The 21,995-nt window shown below is 43.0% G+C and overlaps 1 long non-coding RNA gene across 1 annotated transcript; it reads right to left on the bottom strand.

Annotated features, from left to right (window-relative positions):
- Positions 1–9,327: 9,327 nt before the first annotated feature.
- Positions 9,328–20,032, bottom strand: LOC112257170. Its single transcript, XR_002954527.2, has 3 exons — positions 19,734–20,032; positions 12,527–12,559; positions 9,328–11,546 (listed from the first exon to the last, which is right to left on the bottom strand). It is a non-coding gene; the product is annotated as an uncharacterized LOC112257170 (long non-coding RNA).
- Positions 20,033–21,995: the final 1,963 nt, after the last annotated feature.

Here is a 21,995-nt window from a genome sequence, read left to right as displayed (position 1 = left end):
CTCTCAACAATCATTCTCATGATAGCACATTGCTAATAGTCAGTGACAAATATCCTGGCTGGGCTTGGTAAAACCCTGGATGGGAGACTAAAGGGTAGATCTAAATAGATACATTCTCCAGTAGAAGGTGCTGCCCAGCCTATTGTTTTTTTTCTGATAGTGGACATAATGTTGAAGATCTGATGTTTGTTTTTACCCCTTTTTCTCCCCAATTTCATGGTATCCAATTGTTTTTTAGTAGCTACTATCTTGTCTCATCGCTACAACTCCAGTACGGGCTCGGGAGAGACGGAAGTTGAAAGTCATGCGTCCTCCGATACACAACCCAACCAAGCCGCACTGCTTCTTAACACAGCGCGCATCCAACCCGGAAGCCAGCCGCACCAATGTGTCGGAGGGAACACCGTGCTCCTGGCAACCTTGGTTAGCGCACACTGCGCCTGGCCCGCCACAGGAGTCGCTGGTGCGAGATGAGACAAGGATTTCCCTACCTGTCAAACCCTCCCTAACCCGGACGACGCTAGGTCGCGGCCGGTTATGACAGAGCCTGGGCGCGAACCCAGAGTCTCTGGTGGCGCAGCTGGCGCTGCAGAACAGCACCCTTATGATGTTGTTTTAAAGGTACAAAATCAACATATTTAATCATTTGGTTACCATGATGACATTTCACCCTCAAAACAACAGTTTACGTTCATAATTTTCCACGTCACAATACTCTGACAAATTACATTAACAATGTTAATTCAACCAGTTTATGCCCAGTGGGCTTGCATTTCCCTAAAGCAATAAAAACACATTTGACCTTGTGCTTGAGCTTAATTACTATCATAATAATTCAAATCTGAAAACAACACTGACAATTTTATGCATGTAGAGTCATATGCAAAAACATTTAACCCAAAACACTCTTGGAGCAGGTGACAAACACTGACTAATTAGTTCGCCTCACTATGCCTCCATAGTTTGTTCTACTTTTAACCTCCATTATGTTCTCTCTCTGTAGGGCAACAGCATCTTCCAACTCACACCAAGTCACATCAAACATGAACACTCAATCTAACACATCCCCCACGTGCTGAGGCAGGCAGCATTGAGGCAACATTTGTTATGGCAATCTGGCACAGTTGGGTGACCCAAGTAAACTGTAGCTAGTGTTGAAGAGGAATCCTTAACACAGAAAACACAGCATATAAAATCAATTCAGAATGAATTAAATGAAAATACATTTTCAGTTTGAATAAATTGGGTGCAACTTGTACCAAATAATTTTTGAGGCACCACTTTTGAGAAAATATGGAAAACTTGTAGAATATTTACTATATATTAGATCCCTCTTTTGGATCCATGTAATCTACTGTACACACCGAAACATCTCTGTCACTGTATGAATCAACAGGTAAAATCACTGACGAACCTTGATGGCCTAACCCTAGTCTGTAGTGTCCATTATCAACTTGACGACTGAGGATCAGTTTCAAATCATAAATAAATCCAGGAACAAACACATATGCCCCCCCCCCCTTCATGATGCCAGATTAAGGGGCTCTGGGGGGGGCTGTAGTTGGGTTACCTGACATGCTCCCTCTCCCCTGACCTTTTAGAACTGCCGTCCTTGTCACAACACATTTCCTCTGGGCTATGACCTATTACTCCTCTGTCCACCCTCCCCTGGCTCAGGCAGGCTCGCTCTCTCTCCCTCTCTCTAGGCAGCTCAGGCCAGGCAGCACAATATCCAGCACACACACACTTGGCATGGATGGAATTAAGGCGCCTAGTGTATTTGGGGCAAGGATAATCCTCCCTGTATATCTCAGTATGGATCGCAGAGCGAGGAGAGGCCAGTTTGGGTTAACTGACAGAGCCAGGCCCAATGTTAGAACTGTTTATCCTCAACTACAAATGGCAGGTTTCTGATTCCCTTACTTCCTGTAAAGAGGAACTAGGAATTTTTAAATATGATCTGGGTATAAATCAAATTTTTTATTGGTCACATACACATGGTTGACAGACGTTATTGCGAGTCTAGCGAAATGCTTGTGCTTCTAGTTCCGACCATGCAGTAATATCTAAGATGTAATCTAACAATTCCACAAAAACTACCTAATATACACAAATCTAAGTAAAGGGATGGAATAAGAATATATACACATGTAAATATATGGATGAGCAATGACAGAGCGACATAGCAACATGCAATAGATGGTATAAAATACAGAATATACATATGAGATGAGTAATGCAATATATGTAAACAATGTTATAGTGGCATTATTAAAGTGACTAGTGACCCATTTATTAAAGTGGCCAATGATTTCAAGTCTAAGTAGGCAGCGGCCTCTCTGTGCTAGTGATGGCTGTTTAACAGTCTGATAGAAGCTGTTTCTCAGTCTCTCGGTCCCAGCATTGATGCACCTGTACTGACCTCGCCTTCTGCATGGTAGCGGGGTGAACAGGCAGTGGCTCAGCTGGTCATCAGTCCTTGATGATCTTTTTGGCCTTCCTGTGACATCGGGTGGTGTAGGTGTCCTGGAGGGCAGGTAGTTTGGTATATACCTGAGGTTGTGACATCCTAACGGACACTATTCTGACATTCATTTGTTATTATTTGCATATGAAATGACTGTTATAGAACGAACATGTAGAATTAAATACTGTACTGCACTGAAATAAGGGATCTCTTTCCCTTTGTTTTCCTTTTAGACTTGCCAGACATCCTTAACACATCCTCCTCATGGTAGACTTACTGTACTGTTGTAGTCTGCTGAAGAATGGTTATTCAACATCCTGGCACCCCAGTCAGTTGTGGGATGTAACTCGACAGTACGTGGCACCCTATTCCCTATAAAGTGCACTACTTTTGACCAAAACCCTATGGTCCCTGCTCAAAAGTTGTGAATTTCATAGGGATTAGGGTGCAAATTGGGACGCAAGACTGGAAGTCCTCTCATAACCACCATCTGTGTTGGAGTGAATTCAGGAGGTCATTGTGCATTAATGAACTGAAAGGAATGCGTCTACAGTAACATCAGAAAAAGTAAAACACACTCATGGTTTATCTACGTACATTACATCTATGTAATGTACATCTATGTACATCTATGTACATTATACATTAGTAACTCTATTCATGTATACAGTAAAAACATGTTCAAAGTGCATGTGTTTTACTAATACAGTGTGATGAGATTTGGCACATACAATGTGAACACTGCATTATCTACCGCATTATCTACCAAGAGAATTCTCTTCGATTATAATCACAGCCGTATATATTCCCCCCCAGCAGACACAGATGGCCCTGAACCAACTTTATTTGACTATGTAAACTGGAAAACATATATCCTGAGGCTGCATTCATTGTAGCTGGGGTTTTAACAAGGCTAATCTGAAAACAAGACTCCCTAAATTCTATCAGCATATCGATTGTGCAACCAGGGCTGGTAAAACCCTGGATCTAACTTCCGCGACGCATATAAGGCCCTCCCCCGCCTACCTTTCGGAAAAGCTGACCACGACTCCATTTTATTGCTTCCAGCTTACAGACAGAAACTAAAACAAGAAGCTCCCGCGCTCAGGTCTGTTCAACACTGGTCCGACCAATCGGATTCCACGCTTCAAGACTGCTTCGATCACATGGATTGGGATATGTTCGGCAATGCTAACCATGTGTATGTGACAAATCAAATTTGATTTTGATTTGAACAAACATGAGGTTCTTATTCTGTTGTTTGCCTGGTCTGTGACATATGCTAAGCCAGTACCTGGCCAAAAAAGCAAAAACATTGATCGGGAAAATGGCAAAAATAGCATTATATACTGTCATTTTGATGTATCCAAAATGGTATCACTATAGATCGAAGATATTGAAGATGTGTCCTTAAAATTACACACAATTCTAGCACTCATAGAACCACTGAAATATGTACCTAACTGCAGCTCCCAGATTACGATGCCATTCCAATTTGTGTAATATTTACAGTTACCAAATCAATCTATGATGATTTATCAAAATGTATGTGCAAAATGTACATGTAAACATTCAACCGACAAACCAACAAATAAATCAAGGCGAATAATATGTAGTGTAGTAGGTATAGTAAATATACTGAGAAGAATATCTACTGTAGTATATATATATATACATACAGTTGAAGTCGGAAGTTTACATACACCTCAGTTTTTCACAATTCCTGACATTTAATCCGAGTAAAAATCCCCTGTCTTAGGTCAGTTGGGATCACCACTTTATTTTAAGAATGTGAAATGTCAGAATAATAGTAGAGAGATTTATTTTAGCTTGTATTTCTTTCATTACATTCCCAGTGGGTCAAAAGTTTACATACAGTCAACTAGTATTTGGCAGCATTGCCTTTAAATTGTATAACTTGGGTCAAACGTTTTGGGTAGCCTTCCACAATAAGTTGAGTGAATTTTGGCCCATTCCCCGTGACAGAGCTGGTGTAACTGAGTCAGCTTTGTAGGCCTCTTTGCTCGCATACGCTTTTTCAGTTCTGCCCACAAATGTTATATGGGATTGAGGTCAGGGCTTTGTGATGGCCACTCCAATATCTTGACTTTGTTGTCCTTAAGCCATTTTGCCACAACTTTAGAAGTATGCTTGGAGTCATTGTCCATCTGGAAGACACATTTGCGACCAAGATTTAACTCCTGACTGATGTCTTGAGATGTTGTTTCAATATATCTACATAATTTTCCTCCCTCATGATGCAATCTATTTTGTGAAGTGCACAAGTCCCTCCTGCAGCAAAGCACCCCCACAACATGATGCTGTCCCCCCCTTGCTTCACGGGTTGGGATGGTGTTCTTCGGCTTGCAAGCATCTCCCTTTATCCTCCAAACATAACGATGGTCATTATGGCCAAACAGTTCTATTTTTGTTTCATCAGACCAGAGGACATTTCTCCAAAAAGTACAATCTTCATCCCCATGTGCAGTTGCAAACCGTAGTCTGGATTTTTTTATGGAGGTTTTGGAGCAGTGGCTTCTTCCTTGCTGAGCGTCCTCTCAGGTTGTCAATATAGGACTCGTTTTACTGTGGATATAGATACTTTTGTACCCGTTTCCTCCAGCATCTTCACAAGGTCCTTTGCTGTTGTTCTGGGATTGATTTGAACTTTTCGCACCAAAGTACGTTCATCTCTAGGAGACCGTATGCGTCTCCTTCCTGAGCGGCATTACGGCTGCCTGGTCCCATGGTGTTTATACTTGCATACTATTGTTTGTACAGATGAGTGTGGTACCTTCAGGTGTTTGGAAATTGCTCCCAATGATGACTTGTGGAGGTCTACTATTTGTTTCTGAAGTCTTGGCTGATTTCTTTTGATTTTCCCATGATGTCAAGCAAAGAGGCACAGAGTTTGAAAGTAGGCCTTGAAATACATTCACAGGTACACCTCCAATTGACTCAAATTATGTCAATTAGCCTATCAGAAGCTCCTAAAGCCATGACATCATTTTCTGGAATTTCCCAAGCTGTTTAAAGGCACAGTCAACTTAGTGTATGTAAACTTCTGACCCACTGGAATTGTGATACAGTGAATTATAAGTGAAATAATCTGTCTGTAAACAATTGTTGGAAAAAGGACTTGTGTCATGCACAAAGTAGATGTCCTAACCGACCTGCCAAAACTAAGAAATTTGTGGAGTGGTTGAAAAACGAGTTTTAATGACTCCAACCTAAGTGTATGTAAACTTCTGACTTCAACTGATGTAAATATACTGACATCTACTGTAATATATATATATATATATACACATAGTAAATATACTGAGAAGAATATCTACTGTAGTATATATATTAAATATACAGAGACACAGGGACACAACTCTGCTATTCCTATGCTGTAGCCAGCTCCTGCAGTCTCTCAGAGCTCTCCTCCTTCCCAGCCTCTCTCACTCTCCCTGGCTTTCTGAATGGCCAAGCAGTGATAAAGCAGGCAGTCAGGCTCCTGCAGCTCTGGGTCTCTGTCTGAATAGTAAAGCAGTGATAAAGCATGCAGTCAGGCTCCTGCAGCTCTGGGTCTCTGTCTTAATAGTAAAGCAGTGATAAAGCATGCAGTCAGGCTCCTGCAGCTCTGGGTCTCTGTCTGAATAGCAAGGCAGTGATAAAGCATGCAGTCAGGCTCCTGCAGCTCTGGGTCTCTGTCTTAATAGTAAAGCAGTGATAAAGCATGCAGTCAGGCTCCTGCAGCTCTGGGTCTTTCCCGTGCCATGCAGTCAGGCTCCTGCAGCTCTGGGTCTTTCCCATGCCATGCAGTCAGGCTCCTGCAGCTCTGGGTCTTTCCCGTGCCATGCAGTCAGGCTCCTGCAGCTCTGGGTCTTTCCCATGCCATGCAGTCAGGTTCCTGCAGCTCTGGGTCTTTCCCGTGCCATGCAGTCAGGCTCCTGCAGCTCTGGGTCTTTCCCGTGCCATGCTTTGCTTTTTTTTTTCTGTCAGAGTTTGCGTGCCGTTTTATAATGTTTTCATTGATGTCAAGACCTTGGTATAAAACATGACTAGCACTGCACTAATTCCCCTCGTGGTCCCCTGTGTCCTACCCTACCTTCCTCCATCAGCCACTGACATAGCTGCAGGACTATTTACTCTACGCCTTATTTCCCCTTTATCTTAGATGTCCCAGGATGTCAAAGGCTGTGAATTTAATATTGATTTTATAAAGTACTTTTACTGTAACATGTCCGTTTGGATTAGGCTCAGAGGCAGCCAGGCTTACGCAGTGAGCTGGGTTTGCACGCAATGTGGCTGTGCCTGCTCTCATGGAGTGGCTAGCTGGAGCGAGCGCTTTATTTATTAAAGTGACAGTCTGCTGTGAAAGCAGGGACAGCACACAGCTCCCAGCTATCTCGGTGTCTTGTGTACACAACGTCCATGCTCTGTGTATACATTATGCCCCAAGATGAGAGTGGATTGGAGAAACGTACCATTAGCTGCTATGTAAACAGACAGATGAGTTTATAAATTGTATTAAACCCCAGTGGCTTTATGTGGACTGGCGATGGAAACAGGGGGCATGCAGGGTGGCTTGCTGTGTGACCGGAGTCCCAGTGCCGCCTCCTCTCTCCACCACTCTTCCCCCCTCTGTGAGCTGTTGGGGTGGAGGATATTGTGTGTGGCAGCCATCACATCCCCACAGTCCTGATACACACTGATAATGTCTATTGGTGGGGAAGGCTGCTTGTTACAGCATTGACCATATCAACACACCTTCAGATCCAAAACAAACATGATATCCCCTGTGCTCACACAAACGGTTATCTGGGATTTGGGAAAACACAATTACACATTCCTATTGCTACAGTACACTTCAAACATTATTGCATGCAGTCGTTATTAGTATAAAACTAAATGATAACTACAAATATACATTACAAAAACATTGTCACAAATTCACTGTTTCAGATTTTGGAAATCTGTGAGAAACAGTAAAAAGAAAAGACAAGCACCACTATGCTCATGTGACTGGTTGTTCGCTAATTGCTAGTTCTGATGGTGGTGTCAGCCCACCCATTAAGTGAACTTTCCTCTGCCAAGTTCAAAGATTTTTCTGCGAATCTGGGTTGAGGAAAAGGCGGTAGAAGGCAGCTTATTGGGCCATACTGCCACCAACCAACACATTTTTAATCATATTTCAGAGTCAAACAGACATTTTCATCATTGATTAACATCATAAATTAGGTGGTTCGAGCCCTGAATGCTGATCGGCTGACAGCTGTAGTATATCAGACCGTATACCTCAGATATGACGAAACATTTATTTTTACTGCTCTAACTGCCTTATTGCCATTATAAACCTGGGTAGAAAAATAGGTCATTTGTTTCGTTTTTTTAAACTCAAAGATGTTTTACATGGGTAGATACAAATGATAGAATAACATGTCAACATGCATAATGAGGTTGAGAGGGCAGTGCTGACAGAAAATCCTTCCTCAACCACCTCTGGCCCTGAACACAACCCCTCAGCACGCACGCTTATAAAATATGCAGCACATATTGAATTTTAGATGCAGCCCAGTTTATACACAGCAGCTGTCCCGGGAACTCAGATAGCAAACATCCTAGACAGCGGCTGGAGGATGGTTGACATCCTGCTCTCTTGTCTGTCCGTGCACAAATCCCAAGATGCCAAAACTCAGCTTGTTACTATTCAATTGGCAGTTGCTTTTAACTTAATTGAGATATTTTTTAAATTAGCCCTTGTGTTGCGTCCCTGTCTCTTTACACAGTAGATGATTTTCAAAAACAGATGAGGAACATGTTCTGTCAAAGACAGACAGAGAGAATCGTCTACAGAACTCTAAGACAGTGTTTCTAATTTGAAGAGGGGAGGACCTATACCAACATCGCAAGCCATACAACTCACCAAGCTCTTCCTGATGGAAATATTGTTTGACAGACACTATCAAAGGGAGGGGAAAAAGAGAGAGAGATGTCCCTTGTTCTCTCCCTCTATTGTGTGTTCTCTGAGGCGTGTTGTATTATAAACACATGTCCATTTTGTAGTGTGAGGGGGTTCAGAGTAGTCGAGTCTCTGCTCTTATCCATGCTTCATTAGGCTCCAGCCAAAACTGGTATGTGGTCTTCTCACCCAGGAAAGCCCCTTGGCAGGAAGCGGGAGGCAAGGGGAGACAAGAGAGACCGGGGAAGGCGAGGAGAGACCAGGGGGAGGACGAGGAGAGACCGGGGGAGGACGAGGAGAGACCGGGGGGAGGACGAGGAGAGACCGGGGGGAAGGACGAGGAGAGACCGGGGGGAAGGACGAGGAGAGACCGGGGGACGAGGAGAGACCAGGGGGGAAAGGACGAGGAGAGACCAGGGGGGAAAGGACGAGGAGAGACCAGGGGGAAAGGACGAGGAGAGACCAGGGGGAAGGACGAGGAGAGACCAGGGGGAAGGACGAGGAGAGACCAGGGGGGAAGGACGAGGAGAGACCAGGGGGGAAGGACGAGGAGAGACCAGGGGGGAAGGACGAGGAGAGACCAGGGGGAAGGACGAGGAGAGACCAGGGGGGAAGGACGAGGAGAGACCAGGGGGAAGGACGAGGAGAGACCAGGGGGAAGGACGAGGAGAGACCAGGGGGAAGGACGAGGAGAGACCCGGGGGGAAGGACGAGGAGAGACCAGGGGGGAAGGACGAGGAGAGACCAGGGGGAAGGACGAGGAGAGACCAGGGGGAAGGACGAGGAGAGACCAGGGGGAAGGACGAGGAGAGACCAGGGGGAAGGACGAGGAGAGACCAGGGGGAAGGACGAGGAGAGACCAGGGGGAAGGAGAGGAGAGACCAGGGGGAAGGAGAGGAGAGACCAGGGGAGGAAGGCGAGGAGAGACCAGGGGGGAGGCAAGGGGAGGCGGGGAATTAAGGGAGTCTGAGTGAAGCAGGGGAGACGAGTTAGGGAAGCAAGGGAGACGAGAGGCAAGGGAGACCGGAGGAAGCAGGAGAGTCCGGGGGAAGCAGGAGGAGAGCATTTGGAAAGAAAGGAGAAACCAGGGGGAGAGCGGGTCGGGCTAGCCCAGCCTAATAAGGTCTGGAAGTCAGGGAGCCTGGACATTTTATAATCCAGAGAGGAATTCCAGCGGGGCATCAGACCTGAGTGGTTGGGGTTTATACACTATAGCTGGCAGAGCTCTGATCCGTGTTCTTCCCATCATTAGCACCGATCCAGGCCTGCAGAGCCTGACCTGGCAGAACAAATTAGTCCACCTGCAGGCCCCCTGCCAGGTTAAGACCCAGGATCAATCTTGTCAGGTTGGCTGGGGCCCGCTTGGTCGGCTTATTAACGAGTACATATTTTCATCCAGAATGAGCTCAACACTCAACTCTCTCTCATCATTCAAATGGATTTCTTTGCTGAAACTTTTTTCTAAAACATAGGGATGCTGTACTGACTGAACTACTCCTCATCCTAACCACCATGTTGTGCATATGCTCCCCCAGAAACCTTACTGATTCCGCCAACACTTGTCATAACACTACCGATAATGCATGTACAACAAATTGTTCAAGTGTCAAATCAGATTTGGATATGCATCAGTTTCGTTTCAGTGCAGGAGGCGGCACAGCTGTGCACGTTGGTTGTGGGGTTGTGATATTTAGGAACCAAATAGGTGAAACAGGACTGAAACAGAGAGGGACTACCTGGATTTATCCAGTAAGAAGTGATAATTTTCATTTTCTGTTTTGCAACAGTGTGCCCTAATAATTATGACACAGCTTGTCCACTATACTGGAACACTCTGAAGCCTTTGGTTGAGACCTTGAGTGGCTCGGATGCACGATGGTCCTCCCACAACCCTCAATATTTCATTAAAGCAATTAAGAGGGCCGGCGCAGATGCTCCCCCGTTGACAGAATCACTCACTGTTGAGAAACGTCTGCACTATGATGTGTTGCCTGAACCAAACCATTAAAAGAGCATGAAAACAATTGCCCTGTTTGCACCAAGTCTGCTCCTCAACCACAGCTCAGAGCTATTGATGTCAAGTTGGATTAAGAGCGCAGCATTGCGCTCTGGGGCCCGGGTCGGACTGTTTTTGCATGTGAATTTACCCATGATGAATCTGTGGTTCACTAATCTCCTAAAAGCTGATTAATAATACTCAGGAATTCAACTTAACAAGGCTGAAAAGACCAGTCCTAGAATACAGGGTAAAGGGAGGCTGCGACCTGGGGCTGGAGAGGAGGATGGAAGAGGAATATACTGTATAATCCAATTACAATGGCTGGTGATCCAGCCATGATTCAGACAGGCATTTCTCACACGCATGACGCTCATGATTTCAGTACCTTCTCTCTGAACAGTTTTGGTGTCACGCCGGGCCCCGCTCCCATCATTACGCACACCGGTCACCATTACACGCATCTGCGCAATATTGGACTCACCTGGATATTGGACTCATTACTTTGTTGATTGCCCCTCTATATCGGTCCGCTCCTCTGTTTGTTCCCGGTGTCAGCATTAATGTTATGTTTTCCATGTCAAGATGCTGTCCTGTTTCATGTTTGTTTATTAATAAAAAATGTTCACTCCCTGTACTTGCTTCTTAACGCATAGCGTTGGTCCTTATAGAATGCTGACACCACAATTTGAAGAATCAGGGAGGTTTTTGTAGGTGACGTCGGGTCTCAGCTGGCTTGTCGGGCTTCCACACCTTAGCTGGCTTGAGAGGTTTCCTTGCCTCGTTTGGCTTGGCAGGCTCCCATCTCACATCATTCCTCAGCCAGCTCGTCGGGCTCCCATCCCACATCACGCCTCGTCGGGCACCCACACCTCAGGTGGCTCATCGGGCTCCCATCCCACGTCACACCTCGTCGGGCTCCCACGCCTCAGCAGTCTCGTCTGGCTCCCATCCCACGTCACACCTCGTCGGGCTCCCACGCCTCAGCCGTCTCGTCTGGCTCCCATCCCACGTCACACCTCGTCGGGCTTCCACGCCTCAGCCGTCTCGTCGGGCTCCCACGCCTCAGGTGGCTCATCGGGCTCCTATCCCACGTCACCCCTCGTCGGGCACCCAAGCCTCGGCCGTCTCGTCTGGCTCCCATCCCAATGACATGAAAGTATATAGATCAACAGAATTCTGTAAGTTTGACCCATTATTTTAGTAGGTAGAGTATTTGAAAAAGGAATGGTACTGGTGTTGGAAACAGTATCCCAAGTATGGATTTCCCATGGTATTCCATTCTATCCCAGTCGTTGAGATTACACAGGAATAATGGTATTACCATCTCACTGTACAAGTGTCTAATCTTCCTGTTGAGCATGACCCCAATGGCAACAAGCAATTTACAGAACTTGATTGTGTGGCATTGTTTTCCAACCGGCGGGCGTCTAGCTTAAGCTGTGGGTGTTGCTAGTTTTCCAATGTTGTCAATAAGAACATAATGCCTGATTCTGAAAGCCCAGATAATCCAGGGAATTGCCTGCCAACTCGAAGGCCCAAGTGGAGCGAACTTAACCTAACCTCCGCTTCGCACTAAGCACCCCTGGCTTTACCCTGCTGTGTGGAAGGAAGCACGCTTGGAAGACTGAGCCCTGGTTAATTATGCATTGCTATGTTGGTACTGGATTTATAGAGCATTTATGTGATTGGAAATCAGCAAGAAATAGAGAGAAGGGCCATTTTCCCTGACTGGGGCGCATTTTACTTTGCCCTATTCATTAGATGGCTGAGGGATGGAAGGCTAGGCTATTAGGGGCTGTAGCTAGCTGCGTAGTTAATGAATAACATTCTGATTTTGATTGGTGCTCCTCTAAATGTTTGTCTTGAACGATGACCTTGGAACGACCTCAATCTAGGAACTAGCAAATTTGTCATTATAATAATAACTAGTAGTAGTACTGCTAGAGTCAACCAATCTTTTTATTCTATAGATGAAGTATGACAGTGAAATGAAAGACAAATATGATGCCCATGTTAATGACTTGAATTTCAATATCTTGACAAAACATTCAATGTTGAATAAGACATGATGTTTTTCTTCTTAAATTATTTTATTTTTTGTTCAGGGTACCTCTCCTTGGTTTATCCAACTTGATTCTTGCTCCTAGGGAGAAAAGGAGGAAAAATTCAACACTCAAACACAATAATAAGAACATGCATTCTATACTAGTAGGATTGAGAATAATAGCAATAGCTTGTGGCAACAACAATACATTCAATAAAATGGACATATGGACAATATTGCTTTTGTTGTGGCTTATACAATGCTGCTCATCACAAAAGTACGATATTGTCAGCACCTCTCATCCAGAAAGTAAAACACAATAGCTGGGAAATATTTAGCTGTTGCCAATGGTTACCTCCAACAGTTCAAACAGGGACAAGTTGGGTTTTCATCCTTCCATTAGTTTCTAGGCAATATAGTTCTGCACCTCAAACTGTACCACTGATAGTCTACAAATAAACATCCTCATTCGCAAATAAACTATATTAATATTATTACGGTAGGTACTATGTGCCTAATATTCTTGGATTGATTATTCAGTATAAATATTATTGATTATAAATATTAGTAAGTATCGTTTTGTCTTGATATGGTAACAACATTGCTAAGTTTAGCAGTTATAAATGTAGTGTAATAGCTCCATTTGTCAACGTTATTGAAATTGTCACATCAAGAAATGACTTATCAATATTGTATGTCATTGTCCATACTACATACAAAGTCTGTTAACATCTAAGGGTTACTACTGTACTCTGTGGGAAAATGAAAACACATTTGCAAAGCTGAAAATCTCCATACAAAAAGGCACTGTAGTGAGTGCAACAGTTCTAACAGTCTTATGTCATTATGACATAACAAAAGCCTAACAACTACAGCAGGGGTTTGAGATCAGCTTTATTTCTGGCACAGACAATTCATCCTTTTTCCCACAGTTTGATATCAAACTATGTTCTTGAAGAAATATTCCACTGTGCTCCAAGATAAATACTAAGGGAAGACTCCTGAAACAAAGGCTGTGCCATGGTTCCATCAAACATTGATGTCTAGTGCTAGCTGTCCCACTCGAGATCCTGGTTTTAGTCCAGGCTCGGAAGAACCATGGGGCGGCGCACAATTGGCTCAGCGTCTTCCGGGTTAGTGGAGGGTTTGTACCCGGCCGCAATGTCCTTGTCCCATCGCACTCTAGCGACTCCTGTGGCAGGCCGGGCGTATGCATGCTGACACAGTGGCCAGGTATACGGTGTTTCCTCCGACACATTGGTGTGGCTGGCTACCAGGTTAAGCAAGCATTGTGTCAAGCAGTGCGACTTGGCTGGGTCATGTTTCGGAGGACGCACAACTCTCAACGTTCGCCTCTCCCGAGTCAGTGTTGCAGTGATGGAACAAGACTGTAACTACCAATTGGATACCACGAAATTGGGGGGAAAAAATAATGCGCTACAATAACTATAATTTTTACATCTCGGCTACAGTTTGCTTGTTGTATAAACATACAAATATTTACCTCAAAACAGAAAATCAACATTGTTTCTGATATTAGAATGGGCAGAATATTTATACCACCAGATAGTCCTGTCTAGCTGCATGATTTGCTGTGGTGCAGGCAGGCAGGATTTTAACCCGATAAAGCTTAATCAACAGGGATAGGCCATGCCAGCTCAAGTGCAGGCCATATGCTGATCTCCTTGTGGATTTCGATTAAGGGGCTCAATGCTCACAGGGGTCACGACACTGAACCAAAGGGGGTTTAACCAGGAGCACATGGCAGCCGAGAGTTGGGTTAAGCAGGGGGCCTGCAGTACAGTGGGGTCACAAGGTCATGATTAATGTGTAGGCTGTCAAAAGAGGGTGTCTGCTTAGCACAAGCAGACCCAATGGTTAATGCTACGTAAGCCAACCGAACCGACCCACATCACCCATACAACTGATGACGAGAAAAAATACGACTGACGATTGTAGTCCGTCTGTGGATGACTGTCACTTATGATGAATGATAAGCTCTCATGCTTGCGGATAGATTATTAACGACAGTGTAATATATCAAATATATTTTATCACATGCACCAAATACAACAGGTGTAGACATTCATATAAAATGCTTAATATGATTTTTTTGCAGAAAAAATAAAGGAAATAGTAACAATAAAATAACAATAACGAGGATATATACAAGGAGCACATGTACTGAGTCAATGTGCAGGGATGAGGTAGTTGAGGTAATTGACATTATATGTGCATGTAGGTAAGGGTAAAAGTGACTAATAAGGGTAAACAAACAGAGTAGCAGGAGAGTTAAAACGGCAAGCTTCAGTCAGATGATTCTAGCAATCCCTTCCAGGTTAGTTCTAGTTGGGCAGCTTAGTCTCCCATTCTGAGGACTCCCACTTTTGTTAGTGTCTCATTGGTCAAGGTCACGCCAAATACTTATCATCACATCACCTTCTGCCTATCAGTGGCCTTGATTCCCGCGACTTCAGTTTCAGTTAGTCTATGACCCCAGCACGCTTTGTGGTCAGAAACGTGCTTTCCCCATCCTGATGAGCACATCCACAGTTTTCCCTCCTGCTGAACTTTTCCTCCTGTGGACTGAATCCCTGTATGTCTGATGTTTAATTGTGCGTGCATCTAAATTACCACATAGTTAATGCCAGTTCTCACTGAACATGATTCTCAGTTATCTGAACCATGAATAGTCATATTTGTGTGTGATGTGAACATCTTCCATTTAACTCCCCTTAACCTGGACATCCGCCTCATCCTTGTTCTGACCGGACATTCTGTAGTGGTTACTACCGGTCTTAAGCCAGCACTTAAGATTTCTTATTACATTCATGGTCCTTCGATTCTCTACAACCATAACACTATTTTTCAAGCAGCATATGGAAAGAATGTGAAAGTGTATGAGTAGGGCTGGGTGGTATACTGGTATTGATGCACGGACCGGTTCGGGTTTTTACTTTAACTTCTTAACGGTATTTGAATATTTGGTTTGTTAAGTGTTCAATAATTAAACTTTGTTTGTGTTTCTTACATCTGCAAACAGCTAATTTGTATTTCCTTAACAAGTTTTAGTTCAACCGTGTTAGCTGCTAATTAGCTAGCTAATAAATGTACTGAGTCAGATCAAATGTAGCTAGCTAATACAGCTCGATACCAGTGATGTTGTAGGCCTAAATCAGCATGTTGCTTGTGTAACAGTATCTTCTAACAAAGAGGAATAGGCGAAGCATGAATATGTTGCCTACATGGGCTGCCTTTCAAACGCATAAAAGACACACCCTCCTCCACTTACCCACACCTTATGCCCTTGGGGGAATCCCTGTTGCCATCTTTGCTGCAGCCACAATTAGCCAAGCAAGGGATGTTGGCAAAGTATGCCCTTCAGCCCCCATTTATGATCGAGTTTGCGAGTGTACAATACTGTTCACTCCGGGGCCTGAAACACCTTATAATTCAATATGGGATGATTGTACATCCGCTAAGAAAAGTCTTCCAAAACTTAACACCAACATCAATATGGAGAAGTCAACATACAAGTGTAAGTAAAAATTTATGTAAATAAGTTTGAAATTGTGCTACTAATACATGACGGCACAAACACGTATTGTAAAAGTAATTATGTTTTTGTTTGGTTAGCTTTTGGAAACGTTAGCTAGTGCATACAACTTTCCCTGACATCACACTCAATTTACCTGATATCGTCATATGACAAAAATTCGACGTCTTCGGATGCATTGTCTTCTAGCAAAGATATGAAATGCAATCATAATTGACTGAAGCGCACATAAAACACACACAACAGCTACCGGTGGTTCCATAACTGAAAACCCAACCATGGGACAAACGAGTGACAAAATTAATTCATTCTTCCCTCGCCCTGCAAGTGTCAACTCATCATACATCATTAGAAGTGTCCACTTGGAGGTGCCCCGGCACCTGTGGCTTTTATGCGTTTGGAATGCAGCCATGAAGAAAAATGTAATGCAGCCAAACATTATCTGGTCCCCTAGAAAACACTGACCAACATTATGGTTCCTACCCTGTAGCAATAACTTCTCCCTGGCATGTCAAACAACAAAAAGCTCACTATTATTTATATTAGAACTATATAATTAGAATAAACATATTTCCATGATTCCAAAAGTTCACCCAAGTGTTTTGATCTAAAATCAAAGTCAAATCGCAATTGCAACATATTTGGTTAAAAATACAGCAGAGATTTTTTTGCCAATATCATGCAGCCCTACATGGCATTATGGAAATTATCTCAAATGAGTGCAGGAAATGCAGAAATAGATGAAAATTTAGGAAATAATTTTTGGTTGAAGTTTAATTATTGTATTATTATTGTATTATTGAAAAACATAAAATAATGTCAAACACCAAAAATGTAATAAAAAAAAAATACAGAGATATAATATGTTTGCCATATCGCCCAGCCCTATGTGGGTGTGTGTGGCATCAATATGCATGTGTGTTTGTGTGAGTATGTAGAGTGAGAGTGGGTGTATGTTGCGGTAACAGTGTAGTATGTGTGAGTATGTGGGTCCGGTCACTGTGCATAGAGCCAGTACAAGAGAGTCAGTGCAAAAAAAAAAAGGGGGGGGTCAAGCATATAGTTCGGGTAGCCATTTGATTAACTGCTAATGGCTTGGGGGTAGAAGCTGTTCAGGAGCCTTTTGGTCCCAGACTTGGCGCTCCGATACCGCTTGACATGCAGTAGCAGAGAGAACAGTCTATGACTTGGGTGGCTGGAGTCTGACAACTTTTAGGGCCTTCCTCTGACACCGACTGGTATAGAGGTCCTAGATGGCAGGGAGCTCAGCCCAGTGACGTACTGGGCCATAGGCACTACCCTCTGTAACTCCTTGCGGTCAGTTGCCAAGCAGTTGCCAAACCAAGAGCTGAAATAGTATAGAGAAATGATCCCTATGACTCAGACTAAACAACTAATCCAATTGGCCAATCCAGACAGTTCTTAACTGACTTGCCTAGTTAAAAAAAAAAAAAAAATACAGGTCATTTTTTGTTGTTTTATAGCCAATTTCCTACAATTCTGCATTTTGCCATGAGGCTAAGATCAAATGTAGCAGTTTTAAAGCAAATGTCCTACATTTCTACACATTTTTCAATGGCTTATGACGTGTTCATATGCTATTTGGGGGCACCCCGATCTCCCCGACGCAAGGGCCCTGCGTTCCAGGTTGGTAAGCCAGCCCTGATGCTACAGACAGTCCCACAGCTGCTGTCTATCCAGCATGATAGGACTGGGAATGTTATGTCTTTTGAGGGACTATACATGTCAAATGCAGAGTCAATTTAACAAGAACTTTACAATAGCCCTCAGCATTTTCTGGGGAAATAGTGTATTGTGTGCATTATTTAATAATGTAATGCAATGTGAGCATGAAGTTACAGTATATGTAACAGATACATTCTAATGTTGAAAAGTACCCTGAGATTAAATTCAGGTTTGTAGCATTGTCTTCTCCCTATACGTTACAATAAATGTATAGCAAGTTATGCCTTCTCCCAGAGGCTCCGACCAGCTGCCTTTCATTCTAGCTCTATACGACAACTTATCTATTTTTTCACCATGCATGCTGTTAAATTAATTATATTTGACACCTTAAACATTTTGACAATAATAAATTGTGTCTTCGAATATTAATTTACAGTCCTTAAAGTGTTTCACTCCTTTCTCTTTGGGGATTGCACAGGTGTTAACACGTATGGCTAATTGACAAGCTGAACCAATTAAGTCTTGGCATAAATGAATAGTAGCCTAATACATTATTCTAATAACTCTGCTATACCTACAGAGCTGCATATGGCATGTGCATGGAGCCACAACAATTATCTGCATTTAAAAACTATTTATTTACCTACTCATTGTCTGAATAAGATTTTCTGTATATTTACTAACTTCGAATAACTTCTATCTGCCATAACAAGGGCAACTGTTATCATAATTCTTCACTGCCAGGAGGACCTAGTCTTAGTGATTGTTACTTCAATAAATATTTTCACACCATTGTGCCAACCAGAACCGTACAGTGTTGGCTCAGGTATTTTATTTTTTGCATTGTTATTTCCAGCATAGTTCCAGCAACTATGGTGAATGCGCAACTAGGCCAGCACAGTAAAGCTTAGCTTGGCTTTCTTCAGCTTGGCTCAGTATGGTGAAAGGGCATTACAGTCCTGTCTGTCTCCAAGCCTGAACCTGTCAACCCCCAAACCCACCAATCCCAGCTCAACTCCTCCCTCGGCCTGGCCCGGAGCAGTTGCTATGAAACAATCTTGCATAATTCATTTACCAAGCTGCATGCAAATATGTGGACAATTAACCCCCTTTGTTTGCATAATAAATGTAGATATTTAATGGGAGCTCATCTGCACGCACGCTGCTGGCAGGAACAACACAAAGCAGTGGTATTGTGAGAGAGGCAGAACACACACCCCATGTCCATCCTCTCCCTGCAATCATTCCCCCCAATACCTGATGTTATAGATGCGCCAGATAGAGACTGAATTAGCCCTAGCACTGCCACACTACTGTAATTACAACCCTGCATGATGCACCAAGAGGCCCATTGATGTGCAGATGAAGATGGCCTGTGTGTGTTGCTCTGAAAGAACCCATGTTTTGGTTGTGCTCCATCAAAAGAACAGCTGGGTTGCCATTTTCTCTCAAATTAGATTTCTACTGAAGCACTGTGCTGTAAAATTCAAAGGCACATTATCAAAGTTGTTCCCCTTTCATTTATTATAAAGAAGAGGCATGAGGGCAGAGTGACAACTAAATCTAGAGCGATTCAAATTTGGCAAAAGGAGGGAAAAGCTATATCCTCTATTATAAATTTGAAAGGTTGAAAAGGTAAATGGTGGCTTTTATAAGTTCTGTCATACACAAAACAGCTGGTATGACTTTGGGGATTTGGATCTGAAAATTATATTAACTAGTACATATCTGGGTAAACGATTCAAAAATGTAAAACCTACTGCTAACATATTCAACTCCTATACTTCAATGTGTGTGAAAAAAACCACCAACTGATTAACTGCCAAACCTTTAACTAACCAAGCATTTCTCCAGTCTTCTCAATTGAGATGACATACTTGAATAAATCCCACTCACACCTTCTCAAACCAACAGAAAAAATCCAAAAGAGGGAATGTTAAAAAAAAAAAAAAATTTAATTAAAAAAAATAAATAAAAAAAAAAATCACAAAATGAATACGTAGTTAGTTAAAGCTCAGGTAAAGTTATTACCTCTGTGCGGTATCCTGGGCTTTCAGTAGTCTGTGTAGCTCCTCTCCCTCTGTTTGTTTTCATATATGGCAGTTTAAAAAAATATAGATATATAAATTTTAAAAAAGAGGGTGTTACTCCTTTGTGGGGAAACAGTGGTCAGTGATACCCCTGCCATCACGTGGAGACACTGGAGATCCCAAACATAGGCTCCACCCTCTTTGGAACTCAGTGCCCTGAGGATGACATGCAGAGTTAGGGTTGAGGGATAGGGGAGAGCAAGCAAAGCTCAACTCCCCTGAAACCTCACTGCCATCAGGACATCCCCAGTCCCAACCCTGTCATCCAATCAGAACAGTCATAACATGCCAGTAATAAACAGAACACTGGATATGTAGAATACTTCCTCACATACAATCATAAGACAGTAATCTACCTAATGCTGCATATGTGTAGCATACTCCCTCACGTCCAATCAGAACAGGGCTCTACAGTGCAACCCTTTTACTCACATACACACCTAAATATTTTGCTATGTGACCCAGAATTTTATTTGGGAGTATCAGTGCGCCTAGAAAAATTAAGGATTCGAGCGTTTTGTATTACATCAAATACATCCTAAATTTCTGTGTGCTCACCTACATTTCTCTCACCTACGTGCTCCTTTAAAAAAATGTTTTTTTAAGAAAAAGAGTCCTGCATAATATAGTCTTCTACGCTATACTGGTTGTGTCTCTAATTATGTATTTATTACATAAAAACTATGAAATAACACATATGGAATCATGTAGGAACCAAAAAAAATAAAGTTGAACAAATCAAAATAGATTTTTAGATTCTTCAAAGTAGCCACCCTCTGCCTTGATGAAAGCTTTGCACACTCTTGGCATTCTCTCAACCAACTTCATGGAGGTAGTCACCTGGAATGCATTTCCAACAGTCTTGAAAGAGTTTCCACATATGCTGAGCACTTGTTGGCTGCTTTTCCTTCTCTCTTCTCTCTCCCAAACCATCTCAATTGGGTTGAGGTCGGGTAATTGTGGAGGCCAGGTCATCTGATGCAGCACTCAGTCACTCTCCTTCTTGGTCAAATAGCCCTTACACAATCTGGAGGTGTGTTTTTGGTCATTGTCCTGTTGAAAAACAAATGATAGTCCCATTAAGCGCAAACCAGATGGGATGGCGTATCGCTGCAGAATGCTGTGGTAGCCATACTGGTTAAGTGTGCCATGAATTCTAAATAAATCAGAGTTTCACCAGCAAAGCAACCCCACACCATCACACCACCTCCATGCTTCACGGTGGGAACCACACATGCGAAGATTAGCCGTTCACCTACTCCGTGTCTTACAAAGACATGGCGGTTGGAACCAAAGACATCAAATTTGGACTCATCAGACCAAAAAGACAGATTTCCACCAGTCTAATGTCCATTGCTCGTGTTTCTTGGCCCAAGCAAGTCCCTTCTTATTAGTGTACTTTAATAGTGTTTTTTTTTGCAGCAATTCGACCAGGGAAGCCTGATTCACGCAGTCTCCTCTGAACAGTTGATGTTGAGATGTGTCTGTTACTTGAACTCTGGGGGCTGCAATTTATTTGGGCTGCAATCTGAGGTGCAGTTAACTCTGGGTATTCCTTTCCTGCGGTGGTGCTCATGAGAGCCAGTTTCATCATAGCGCTTGATGGTTGTGACTGCACTTGAAGAAACTTTCAAAGTTCTTGAAATGTTGCAGATTTACTGACCTTCAAGTCTTAAAGTAATGATGGACTGTCAATTCTCTTTACTTATTTGAGCAGTTCTTGCAACAATATGGACCTGGTATTTGACCAAATAGCGCTATATTCTGTATACCACCCCAACCTTGTCACAACACAACTGATTGACTCAAAAGCATTAAGGAGGAAATAAATTCCCCCAATGAACTTAAGGCACACCTGTTAATTGAAATGCATTCCAAGGGACTACCTCAAGAAGCTGTTTGAGAGAATGCCAAGAGTGTGCATAGCTGTCATCAAGGCAAAGGGTGCCTAGTTTGAAGAATCTCAAATATAAAATATATTTTGGTTTGTTTAACACTTTTTTGGTGACTACACGATTCCTTCGGTGTTATTTCATAGTTTCTATAACTTCACTATTACTCTACAATGTAGAAAATAGTACAAATAAAGAAAAACCCTCGAATGAGCAGGTGTGGCCAAACTTTTGACTGGTACTGTATATCTGTGGAGAGGATTTTACAGCCTTTTAGCCAACACTTTCTCTTTGATCAGTGTTCATATTTT

The sequence above is a fragment of the Oncorhynchus tshawytscha genome, linkage group LG08 (genome assembly GCF_018296145.1).
Source record: "Oncorhynchus tshawytscha isolate Ot180627B linkage group LG08, Otsh_v2.0, whole genome shotgun sequence".
NCBI lineage: Eukaryota > Metazoa > Chordata > Actinopteri > Salmoniformes > Salmonidae > Oncorhynchus > Oncorhynchus tshawytscha.
This window is presented reverse-complemented; position numbering and strand designations above follow the sequence as displayed.